This window comes from Sapajus apella, unplaced genomic scaffold (assembly GCF_009761245.1).
Source record: "Sapajus apella isolate SASKATOON/1434 unplaced genomic scaffold, GSC_monkey_1.0 scaffold59, whole genome shotgun sequence".
NCBI lineage: Eukaryota > Metazoa > Chordata > Mammalia > Primates > Cebidae > Sapajus > Sapajus apella.
The window spans coordinates 8,242,173-8,254,485 of record NW_022436999.1 but is presented as its reverse complement, the minus strand read 5'-3'; the positions used below and the strand labels follow the sequence as shown (position 1 = coordinate 8,254,485).

General features: G+C 46.1%; 1 protein-coding gene across 4 annotated transcripts in view; it reads right to left on the bottom strand.

Annotated features, from left to right (window-relative positions):
* SPTB (spectrin beta, erythrocytic) overlaps positions 1-12,313 on the bottom strand; it is a 138,392-nt gene that overhangs the window by 67,444 nt on the left and 58,635 nt on the right. The window lies entirely within an intron of this gene.

The following is a 12,313-nucleotide window of genomic DNA, read 5'->3' as shown; positions in this document are numbered from 1 at the left end:
GTGAAACCCTGTCTCTACTAAAAATACAACAAAAACAACAAAATTAGCTGGATGTGGTGGCACAAGCCTGTAGTCCCAGCTACTTGAGGGGCCAAGGCAGGAGAATCACTTGGACCAGGGAGTTGGAGGTCGCAGTGGGCAGAGACTGTGCCACTGCACTCCAGTCTGGCGACAGAGCAAGACTCTGTCTCGGAAAAAAAAAAAAAAAAAAAAAAAAAAAAAAAGAAAAGAAAAAGAAAAAGAAAACAACAACAACAACAACAACAACAAACAAAACTCTAGCTGGTGAAAAACAATATAGACCATGTGCTTATGTATACATAAAATATTCCTGGAAAGATACACAAGAAATGATTAACATAGGTTGTGGGACTGAGGTGGGCGTAAAACTTGTTATTTGCCCTTTTGCAGCTTTTGAGTTTTACTCACTGGGTGTATATATTACTGATTCAAAACAGAAATAAAAATTCCTTTTCTTTTTTTTTTTTGAGGCAAAGTCTTGCTGCGTCGCCCAGGCTGGAGTGCAATGGTACTATCTTGGCTCACTGCAACCTCCACCTCCCAGGTTCAAGCGATTCTCCTGTCTTGGCCTCCGGAGTAGCTGGGATTACAGGCGGCTGCCACCACGCCCAGCTAATTTTTTGTATTTTTAGTAGAGACAGGGTTTCACCATGTTGGCCAGGCTGGTCTCAAACTCCTGACCTGATCTGTCCACCTCGGCCTCCCAAAGTGCTGGGGTTACAGGCATGAGCCACCATGTTCAGCCTAAAGAAAATATTACCATGTTTTTCTTTTATTCCTTTTTCCAAGATAGCCTAGTTCCTGTGTGCTTTCTTGCCTTAGGGATTTTTCACCAGGCAAAAATCATAAGCATCTTTAACCACCTGAGCCCACAAGAGAAGTGAAAAGTAGAGAGCAAGGCTGGTAGCAGGAGCACTGGACCCTGAATGCAAAAAGGGAGTGAGGTCTGTAAGGAGCAAGGAACAATCCGCCTCCCCGAACCCCACATGGCTACTGTCTGAGGTTCTACCCTCTGAATATTCCCTAAGGGTGTTTAAAGCATAAATGTCTCCCCACAGGGTTGAGGCTCAGTCCCTTTCTTGTGTTACTCCTTCTCCAGGCTTCCTCATGGCTCCTCCATCATCTCCCTCCTCTCTTCCTGGTGAGCAGCACACTAGCCGCCAGCCCTGCCCACTCCAGGACCTGTGTCACCTCCTGATGTCACAGGCATCTGGGAAGTTCACCATTGAAAGTTCCTAGTGGTGCTGTTTTAAAAATAGGAGCTTCCTTCAGCCAAATGGTAAGGTGGAAATATCTTATCTTCGGAAGCTTTATCTCCCATTTCTGGGTCCATCTATTTATTGCTTCCGTGACTTTCTATTAAATTCCTCATGGTCTTTGTGCCTCTCCGTCCTTTTTTTATTAAAAAATTTACTTTCAAAATAGAAAATAGCAACCTAAATAATCAAAAACAAGAGAATAATTTAATATTTTGGTATATTAATGAGGATACTAATAAGCTTGTTGAAGAACTTTCAATGACAGGAAAGGATATTATAATGCACTCTAGAGGAAAATTCAGGTTACCAAACCTTCTATATAGTATGGGCCTAGTCTTGGAGACCTCTATGCATAGAAAACAGCTAATGCTGGGTGTTGTTACAGCTGGATGGCAAAATTGTGGGTAACTTTTTTTCTTTTTTGCTTCTCTATGTTTTCTAAAATATTTGTAATGGGCATCATTGCTTTTATAATACTAAACAACAGATGTCATAAAGAAAAATAGGATATAAAGTTCATAAAACCTGAGGACTAATAGATGAAAAGTCAAAAAAAAGTTTCCTTCTCAAGGAAGTCTGCGTTTTCACTCGCTCACAGCCTTAAGCTACAGGTAAATCTAGGGGGTCAGAAAGACAAGTAGGAGAAATGGAACCATGAGAGGCCCATGGACCACAAGCCTTCTGAAAACAGTCATTTCATTGCAGGTTCACAATTTGGGATTTCTCGCCTTCTCATGCCAGGAAGCCAAGAGCTTAGGGAACCAGAGTGAGCCATACTTTAACAGCCATGAACTTGTGACAAACCTCAGTGACACAGATGCCAATCCATTATAAAGCCTAGCACGGGGCAGAGCCTCAGGGACACATCCTAAATGATGGTGGCACAAATTCTACCGTTTCTGTTTAACAACAGGTGTTGATCAACTTACGACCTATGCATCTTAGGACCATTCGACTTTACGACCATAATCGCTAGCCACGACTGCTCCGCGTCTGGCAGCACAAACATTGCCCAGCTGGGCGTACGACAGTGTGGACCAGCTTCCGGCAGCACTACCATCTCTGCGTGCACCATTTCAACTGTTATCCCAGACTCGGTACAGCAATTTGTGTTTTGTGTCTTGGATATTTTTCATCAAACCCCTCCCAATAAACTTCTTATACATTTCGAAGCAATGGACCCAAACATCGAACAATTTGCAAGGATTGAATGGATGGCGCACGATGTGTTTCGTCTGTATCGTGAAATTTATGAAGAAAAAAAGAAACATACAATTCAGACAAAGCTCACCATGTTTATGAAAAAACCAACTCCAGTAACCCCAACTGCTGCCTCAGATGACGACATCAACGATCCGCAGCCAAGCACCAGCAGCCAATAAAATGTTTTGCACATGTTTATATATTTTGATATGTTTTGTAACTGGGAAAATGTTTCCTATGGTATTTTTTACACCTGTATTTTGTATTTTTGTATGCACCTGTATTTTGTAATTTTGTATGTTTTGCAAATATTAAACCAGTTGTACTGGTAATGCAGCGTTTTACTTAAACCTGACGAATGTAAAAATAAGAAACAAAATGGTGTAGAGATGATACAAATGGCATAAAATCAACAAAGAAAATTATGATATATAACAATAATGAAAGAAAATTATGATAAAATATGACCTAAAGATTTTTATAACATCATTTCACAGTACTGTACATACAGCCTACTCAACTTACGACCAAATAGTGTTACGACGGGTCTGTCGGAACCAATCGTGGTTGTAAGTCGAGCACTAGCTGTAGTTTGGGGAGGAATTTTCCTTTCAACCAATTTTCATCACACTGGTTTTGTGAACAGCTATTTCCCCAACCCTTAAGGATTTGCGATATAGCGGGGATGATTCTAAGATGGAACTTTAGGCTGCTTACTATATATCTTAAAATGCAAATGCAAGAATAAAGCCCATAAGAATGTTTTCAAAGTGGTCAGAAGCCGGGGGCAGTAGTGCACGCCTATAATCCCAGCTACTTGGGAGGCGAGGCTGAGCTTGGGGTAGAGTAATGCAAAGGGAGACAATATAGCCATTAAAATGATAATTTGCATATTTGCTGACATGAAAAGATATTCATAGTATATTGTTACATGAAAGAGGTTCTAAGATTATAATATTATAGGCAACATTTAATATATACACAGTCCTGGCCTGGCATGGTGGGTCGCCTGTAATCCCAGCACTTTGGGAGGCTGAGGCGGGCGAGCCACCTGAGGTCAGGAGTTCGAGATCAGCATGAACAACATGGAGAAACCCTGTCTCTACTAAAACTATAAAATTAGTTGGGCATAGTGGCGCATGCCTGTAATCCCAGCTACTTGGAAGGCCAAGGCATGAGAATTGCTTGAACCCATGGGAGGTGGAGATTGTGGTGAGCTGAGATTACACCATTGCACTCCAGTCTTTTTTTTTTTTTTGAAACTCCATCTCAAAAAAAAAAAAAAAATATATATATATATAGACATACACAGATCTATAGTCATATATCTATAGACATTAAAATGTCTATATGAGACTTTAACAAAATCTCTGGTTTTCTTTATCTGTTTTTCTCATCTTTTCTATATTAAATATATTCTTGTTAATAAAAATGTTTAAAAGATATCAAAGTAATCACCTTTTTATTGATTGATTGATTGATTGATTGATCGAAGCAGGGTCTTCCTCTGTTGTTCAGGCTGAAGTGCAGTGGCACGATCTCAGCTCACTGCAACCTCTGCCTCCCAGGTTCAAATCTTGTGCGCCAGCCTCCTAAGTAGCTGGGATCACAGACATTGTGCTACCACACCAGCTAATTTTTTGTACTTTTAGTAGAGACAGGGTTTCGCCATGTTGGCCATGCTGGTCTTGAACTCCTGACCAACCTCTTTGGCCTTCCAAAGTGCAGGGATTATAGACATGAGCCACTTCACTGGCTTCTATTGCATTTTTAAATAAAATAGGATCTTTATATATTATTGCAAAAGAAAACAGGTTATCACAGATCAGTTTAAATAAAAAAGTTTTTTTTTTATTTTTGAAGAAGGCTAAAACCATTATCAACCGGAGTTTGAAGATGATAATGGTTTTAGAATGGCAGGGAGGAAAAAGGAGGTCATATCCAAAGCCCCTCAGGTGGCAACTGGCAAGTGTGTACGTGTGTGTGCATGTGTGTACATGTGTGCAGGTTTCGGGGTGGGAAGCAGTGAATTTAGCCAGAGCAAGGCAGCTGTAGGACAGTCTAGGGAATGTGAACATTATGGTCCAGAGGTTCCTAAGTAAAGCGGCACCTCCCAAAAGTGTGCTGGAGGACAAAGATTCTAACTGCCCTGTGTAAATGGGATTGGACAGGGGAGAGGCAGGAGCTAGGAAAAGCAGCTCAGGGGCAGCTGCAGAAGTCTCTGCTTAAGGGGATGTGGCCCCAGTGACGTGTTAACTATGGCAATGAAATGACAGGAGCTGATTTGGAAAACACCACAGACAGGGATCAGCTGCCCCTGGCAGGTGACAGTATTTGGAGGATGTAAGACAGAAGCAGACATGCTTCGAGGTTTTGATTAAGGAGGCTCAAAAGGCCGGTGTTGGAAGGAAAAATGGGAAGGGGCGTTTCTGGTTGGGCACGAAGGAGCACATAATGTAGCAATGAAGAATATTCAAAAGGGCCTGAGGGCTGCAGCCCAAGCAGCATTACAATGACTTTAAAATCCTGAGATCCTAGTCCTGTCCTGGCCACTTCCTGGACAGCTTCCCCACAACCTTCCTCATCTCTAAGGGGATGACAACAGCTATACCCTGCCCACTTCACAGAGTGGGTGAAGGGTCATGGAAATGACCTGAACAAAAGCACCTAGAACATGAAGCAGCTGGACAAATATCAGGCATTGTTGTCTTGCATGCAGGTGGTGGCTGCACAGAGAGATTCCGCTCACTGAGAACATCTGCTGCAAAAGTCAAGATGGTCCAAGACTTGGCCTCAGCCTAAGTGATGTCTTTAGTGAACAGAGATTGTTTCTGGAGAAGCACTGATTTGCTGAAAAGGATCTGTTCCCTTCCCCAAGCCAGGAACCAAAGCTACATGGTTCAGGGTAAAGAGGCACATTGTCAACACCACTCCATGGGTGGCTTCTGCTCAGACTGTCAGAGCTGGAAGGGCCTTGGGCATCATCTAGTTCAAGACCCTGGTGTTACAGGTAGGGATAACGAGGCCCCGAGGAGCAGAAGAGTGACTTGATCAAGGTCTCCTCGTGACAGCGGCAGGAAGACAGAAGAACAATAGTGCCCGGTAGACCATTTTCTCCTCAACTATGAGCTCAAACACTGTCTTATCTTTATGAGACTTCTGCACAGCCTCCCCATAACCTGTTCTCTCTACAGAGGGCGATCCTTAGCAGTTCTGAAAACCCAAATCTAAGCTGTCGTTTCCCTGATGAAAGTACTTTGATGGGCTGGCAGCAACTCTTGCCCTCCGCCCTCTACTGAAGGCTCAGCTCCCGTCCTGTGGCCCACAGCTAATGCCCCCTCTCTCGGACCCTTCAACCCCACCACTGTTTTGCAAAGAATTCCCTTCTTAAACTCCACAGCTGCCCCTTTTGAGTTTTCTTCTGTTTCCTGCCAGGACCCTGGCAACACCAGTGGCCTATCAGGCCTGTGAGGTGGCCCCTGCCTGCCCCCCATCACTTCCACCCACCCTGCGCTCTGACTCAAACATACTTATCCCCTGAGCTGAGCTGCAGCTTACGTTACAAACTTTACAGTTCCCAGCAAATCTTCATAGCATTTATCATAATTTGCCGTGCACATGTGTCTATGTACACAGACATGTGTGGGATTATTTGATCTACCTCTGTCTCACTAGACTGTAAAATGAGATTCTCTGGTTGATCTACTTTTCCGAGTCTGAAGGCCAAAGGGTTTGGAGGCAAAATGCTCCTGGAGACTTGGCTGCTACTAGCCTCCTTGTCACTCTCTCTCAGTGACATGATATAAAGGGAAAATGGAAAATTGCTACAGATGCTCTGAAAACAACACCCTCGGCACCTCCTCAGCCAAGCAGCAGGGGACCCGTGGGGCAGGGAGAGTGGGTGCTGGCTGCTCCTGAGAGCCATAAGCACAGTCAAGGCCTGGTGTCAAGAGACTGCTCTTGGGAATAAAGCCCACAGAAATGTCCCATCCCAAAGATGGAGGAGGCTATTAACATGGCTCACTCAGACTGCACTGCCCAGGGAGAGAATAGAGTCTTATTATTAACCTCCATGTATTAATATTTGATAAAGCATCTTCACAATGATAGATAGCAGTCACCCATAGAAGGGAAGCAGCCTTGGTTCTGTAAAGAGCTCCGAGAGAGGATGAATAGCTTTTATCAAGAGTGGCAAGGGGACGATGGAAAGTGTCATGTCCTGGGCAGGGAAAACCTGCTCTGGGCCACACAGTGCAGGTGACATGCTGGCATCTCTTACAGGTTTATCTGCACAGGTAACTGGCAGGTTTATCTACACAGTGCCCTGCCTGGGTGCAGGGGAACAATCTCGCTATGGCTGACCTTCCAGAGAAAGCTGCTGATCCAATATTTTTCTCTCTGAAATTAAAATGATTGTTGACAATTATAGATATTTCTGTGGATAGTATATGTTCCCAATATTTAGTCTCTAAATAAAACTCCATTTTATGTTTTTAAATCTGAGAAGAAAAATCATTAAAAACCTCCCCTTAATGAGACTATTTTGCTGGTTACAGGTACCTGGAAACAGACATGGGGACCATGGACAGCTGGTGCCTTGCTCTCCAGCAGCTGAACCTGAATCTGTCAACTTAACAGAGAAGGTACGGATGCCCAACCACTGGGGTGAGGCCCTGCTCCCTGAGAAATCACTCACCCTCTGGGCACAAAGCCCTCCTAGGCAACCAGGGGATCCAAGATCAGCATCTGCATGTGCATGAGGGGAAAGGGGCCCGAGGGAGAGGCCAAACATGTCCTGAGGACACTCTCAGGGCCTTTCATCAGCAGAGTTGGGAAGAGGCCTGTACCACCCTCCTCAGGGAGTTCCTGGCAGCCAAGGAGGTGGGCAGGGAGCAGGAGCACCTGAGGAAGGTCTGCCAGCCACAGAACTTAACCTCAGGGCCTGTGCACAGTGGGTCCAGAAGACAGTGAAGGTTCAGAGTGACAGCAACTATGTGCTTCAGAGTGCAGGGACGCAGGCTGTAGTGCACCTGCTGCCCCACAACAGGCTCGGAATTGTCCTCAATCAACCTCACCCCTCAGCCTCATCTCACTTCCAGGAAGAAGGCTACAAAGAGGCAAGGTAGAAAGGAAGGTCATCTCCAGCTTGCGGCACCACTTGGATTTGAATGTAAAGGCAAAACCTGAGTGGGCAACACAATTCTGTGCACGTGGTTTTAAAATGAGAGGCCCTGTTTAGTCAATCCCTTGGTGATTGCTCAACAGGCCAAAGAACAGGAGGAAGGCTGAGAAAGAACATGAAGCTGTCTCTTCAGTGCAGGGGTCCAGAGCCTCCTGAGAAGTCCACGTCCTTCTCAGGAGGCTCTGGACCGCTTCCTGCTCTGGAAGATGCCTCTGCGAGCCGAGAAGCTGTAAATCACGCAGCAGGCAGCACATGGAATGCCAGATGCCAAGCTGTGTGCATGGGTAAGGCAGGGAGTGGAGGGAGGGAGGGCAGGGAAGAGAGAAGAGGGGAGTGAGGCTGCTGCACAGGGTTTCTGTTTTGGGGCGTCTTTCTACAGTGTTCCTCCACTCCCTGCTCTTCCACCTGGGCCATGTCTGCCCTGACGCAGTGTCCTCACCGGAGTCACTGGAGTCTGTACCCAGGTGCAGGGGAGGGGAGGAGTGTGCAGGCAGGCAGATGTCTCCTCTGGGGCGAGGAGAGGGAGACAGAGGGTGGGCATTCTGACTAGTGAGTTCCCTGCAGCCTGCAGTGCTTCATTCTTCATGCAGATGGCCATGAGGGCTTATCTGGCAGCTCCCAGTATGGAAAAAGGAAGGAGAAGAAATGACATTTGTGGACAATTAGGGGGACTCTAGGAGATGGTGGGGGGAGACTTCCCATTGAAACATGAAGGCTGGAACCTTTTGGAAGGATAAGAACGTGGGCTTTTCAGCTGCTACTCTTTCTGTAATCCCTCAAAACAGGTCCAGAAAGTAGGGAGGTGCCAGAGGCAGTCATCAAAAGAGAGAAGCATGGTCTCCAGCCCAGGAAGAAGCCTCAGGGCTACCTGCTACTTAACCTCATGTCACGCAGCCAGCTTAGAGACTGATGTTAAAATGCTAAATTCTGCTCAGGGATCTATAGGGCAAATATTCCTGCTGGGATCCCAGCCCTCCCCTTGGCATTGCCAAGGTCAAATCCACCCCCTTAAAGGAGCCTTCTGCAACATTTTCCTACCCATCTTCCCTTTCATTTCAGTTAGGCTGACTCCCAGTTTCATACAGAAAGTCATTCATTCTGGAGAGAGGTCAGGTTTTTATGTACTAGGACAGAATAGCCAGATGGCTTGTTTCTTTAGGTTCAGGAAGGAAGACCTGGTAGTAGTATGAAAGGCAGAATAGAGAGTATTTCCTTTGGAGTTGGGAGAAAGTTTACTTAAAAGGCAGAAAAGATCACATCCAGTCACCCAAATTCAGGTCTTCCAACTGTAGGCCATTAAATGGAGATGGACCTAGAGAAACTGTCTCCTCTGGAAAAACATTTGATGAAACTCAACATTCTTTGGTTTCTTGGGCCTCACATGTCACCCAGCCAGATGGCAGAGACACAGCAAGGGTCCTGGACTGGGTGGCCTTATGGAGAGAGAGGCCTGTATGGCATGGGGCTTCATCTCATGGGCATCAGGTCTGGGGGAAGGGGAAAGGCCCAGAGCCTCAAGCACAAGCATTAGCCTGGTTTCCTTGGTTGGCTTTTTCTTCCAACTCAGACTTCCAAGGCAAAGGAGGGTGAGGGTTAAGAAGGAGGAAACAAGTTCTAGAACAGGCCAAGGTACATCAGGCAAGGAAAAAGACCAAGCTCACGATCTTGAATGTCTGAAGTTGGGAAAAGAGAAAGGACAGGAAACACCTGTGGGAGATTTTCTTAGTACTAACATTATATAACATTCACCTAGCATTTTTTATTAATAAAAACTTTAATAAACTATCTTTTTTTTTTTTTTTTTTTTTTTTTGAGACGGAGTTTCACTCATGTTACCCAGGCTGGAGTGCAATGGCGCGATCTCGGCTCACCGCAACCTCCGCCTCTTGGGCTCAGGCAATTCTCCTGCCTCAGCCTCCTGAGTAGCTGGGACTACAGGCATGTGCCACCATGCCCAGCTAATTTTTTGTATTTTTAGTAGAGACGGGGTTTCACCATGTTGACCAGGATGGTCTCGATCTCTTGACCTCGTGATCCACCCACCTTGGCCTCCCAAAGTGCTGGGATTACAGGCTTAAGCCACTGCGCCCGGCCTAATAAACTATCTTATTTGCTCTTCACAACAACCTTGAGAAAGTACTACCATTCCCATTTTTATAAAAATGGGAAAGGAGTCAGTGATCCTCCATTGTGGTGGCATTAGAGGCGGAATCAGTACTTGAATCTAATCTGGAGCTTGTGACAAGTTCCTCCTTAACCCAGGTCCATCGATTTCAGAAGAGGATGCCAAGCCAATCTCCCCAGCCTTGCCACATATACCTATGAAGCAGATCACTGCTATCTTATATGGGCAACTCAGGGCTGAATGCCCTCCTTGCCTTAATCTCCCTGTGAGTAGGAGAGTGGCTGAGAGCTCCTGCTCCCTAAGGCCTCTTTTGAAAGGCTGACCCCTGCCTAAGCTGCTAAGGTGGCCCCAGCAACAGTACTGAAGGGAAAAAAAAGTCAAGACGTTGAGACTAGGAAGGTTGACACATTCCCTTCCTCCATTCTGCCAACCCAGCAGGATGGGCACATCTGGCTGCTTGATTTAGACCTTTCCAAAGCTTTAGCTCAAGCCCAGGCCACTTAGAGTGGATTCTCAGGAGAAGGAAGCCAGTAAGCCACTTAGGTTGTTTTTGAAAATCTTGAGAGGACCTCAAGCTAACATGTTTACTTGTTAGCCAGATGTTTTGAATTATTGGGGCCCAGGCGTGCAAATCTACATGCAACTCTAAGCACTGTGGCTTTCCCTCTTCCTGGGGGCATTCAGATTCTCTGGTGAGTCAGATGCATGCTCCTGGTGAGGAGTAGGCTCAACTAGGCACAGCCAAGATCATCAAAGGCTCTTTCCTGATCAACCAAGACTGACCACTAAGCACAGAGTCTTGCTCTGTCACTCAGGCTGGAGTGTAGTGGTGTGATCTTGAGTCACTGCAACCTCTGCCTCCTGGGTTCACCTGGCAGCAATACACACGGGCCAACTGGAAAAATCCAGGGCCCTTCTGCCTGCCAGAATCGCATACACCCTTCAGTTCCCAGCTCAAGGGCTGCCTCCTCCATGAACGGTCCCCTGATTCTCCCTGCATATCTTCTTTGCCTCTCTCATTGCTGTTTATGTGCCCTTCCTACAGTTCTTCTCTAATTCTATGCATGCTAATTAATTGTGAACATAGCTCGTTATTCCTTAATAGATTATAAACTCCTGAGAGACAGACACTATATTGAATTCATCTCTGTGGTTCCCCTTTCCCCCTTTCATGCTTGGCCAGGGGTTTAGCTTTAAACATAGTAGAAGTACAAAAAGTAACTGTTAAAAGAGAATCTACCTTGGTTTCTGAAAAAAAAGATAAAAGGGATGGGCGTGGTGGCTCTTGCCTGTAATCCCAGCACTTTGGGAAGCCAAGGAGGGCAGACCACGAGGTCACGAGTTTGAGACCAGCCTGGCCAACATGGTGAAAACCCAGCTCTACTAAAGATGCACAAAATTGGCTGGGCATGGTGGCACATGCCTGTAATCCCAGCTACTCAAGGCCAGAGAATCACTTGAATCTGGGAGATGGAGGTTGCAGTGAGCAAAGATCATGCCATTGCACTCCAGCCTGGGCAACAGCGTGAGACTCCAACTAAAAAAAAAGGAGATAAAAGGATCTCTGCACAAAGGCTAGTCCCCACTCTTACCTTGCTTTGGCAAATCTTACAGAATATGGTACCCCTCTCCCTCCACCTGGATCACCAGGGTCATTGCAGCTAGATTCTGGCAGGACAGGGATATAAAGAAGGTAAAATCAGACGGACAAAGCCAATGGTTCCAAGTTTGGAACCATTATTTAAAGAGGCTTAAATTAACACACGCACAAAAGCAATGGGTCACTGCTACAGTCTGTCCCCAAAGGAAACCAAGGAAGAATGTTGTGGGATCAAGGAGGGTAGGAAGGAGATGAAGGAAGAAGAGAGTTTCTTGTAAAGATCAAGGACACCAGGGGTAATGACTGAGACCAAGTGGATTACTTGTCATGACCAGGGAGATGAGACACCGCAGCATTCCTTTCCCGGGATGAGAAGTTCCTTTTACTCCCAAGGTGAGAGGTCATTATGGTTCTGGAGGGGCCCAGGGTCCTGCTCAGGCTTCAAAGTCAGCCGGGGACTGTGGGATCTGGAAGCTGAGTGGAGGGAGGGAGGGTGGAAGAGGATTACTTCGATCTTCAATCCGGGCCATAAGGTATGGGGGCAGTGGGAGAATCACTCCAGAAAGTGTTTATGGGGAAGGTTGTGCTCTTCTTAGGAGGCGGAAGATGGGAACAGTCAGTGATGGGGAAACAGGTCCAGTGTGGGCTGCTGACTGGTGGGTCAAGTGAAGGAATCCACCCCTGACACATACACACAACCCCATGTAACTCAAACTCTCTTACTGGCCAAGAACTTAGGGTCGGAATATAGTTACCCTGGGTCAAGTTCAGGGAGGCAATAGTCACGGGAGTTGGAAAAAAAAAATCCCAAGAATCAGATATCAGCCAGCAGGGGGAGGAGAAACCATTTCTACTGGAGATTTAAGATATTCTCCACCCCTGCCCTCCTTCTCTCATGCTCGCTCTCTCTCTCTCTCTCTCTC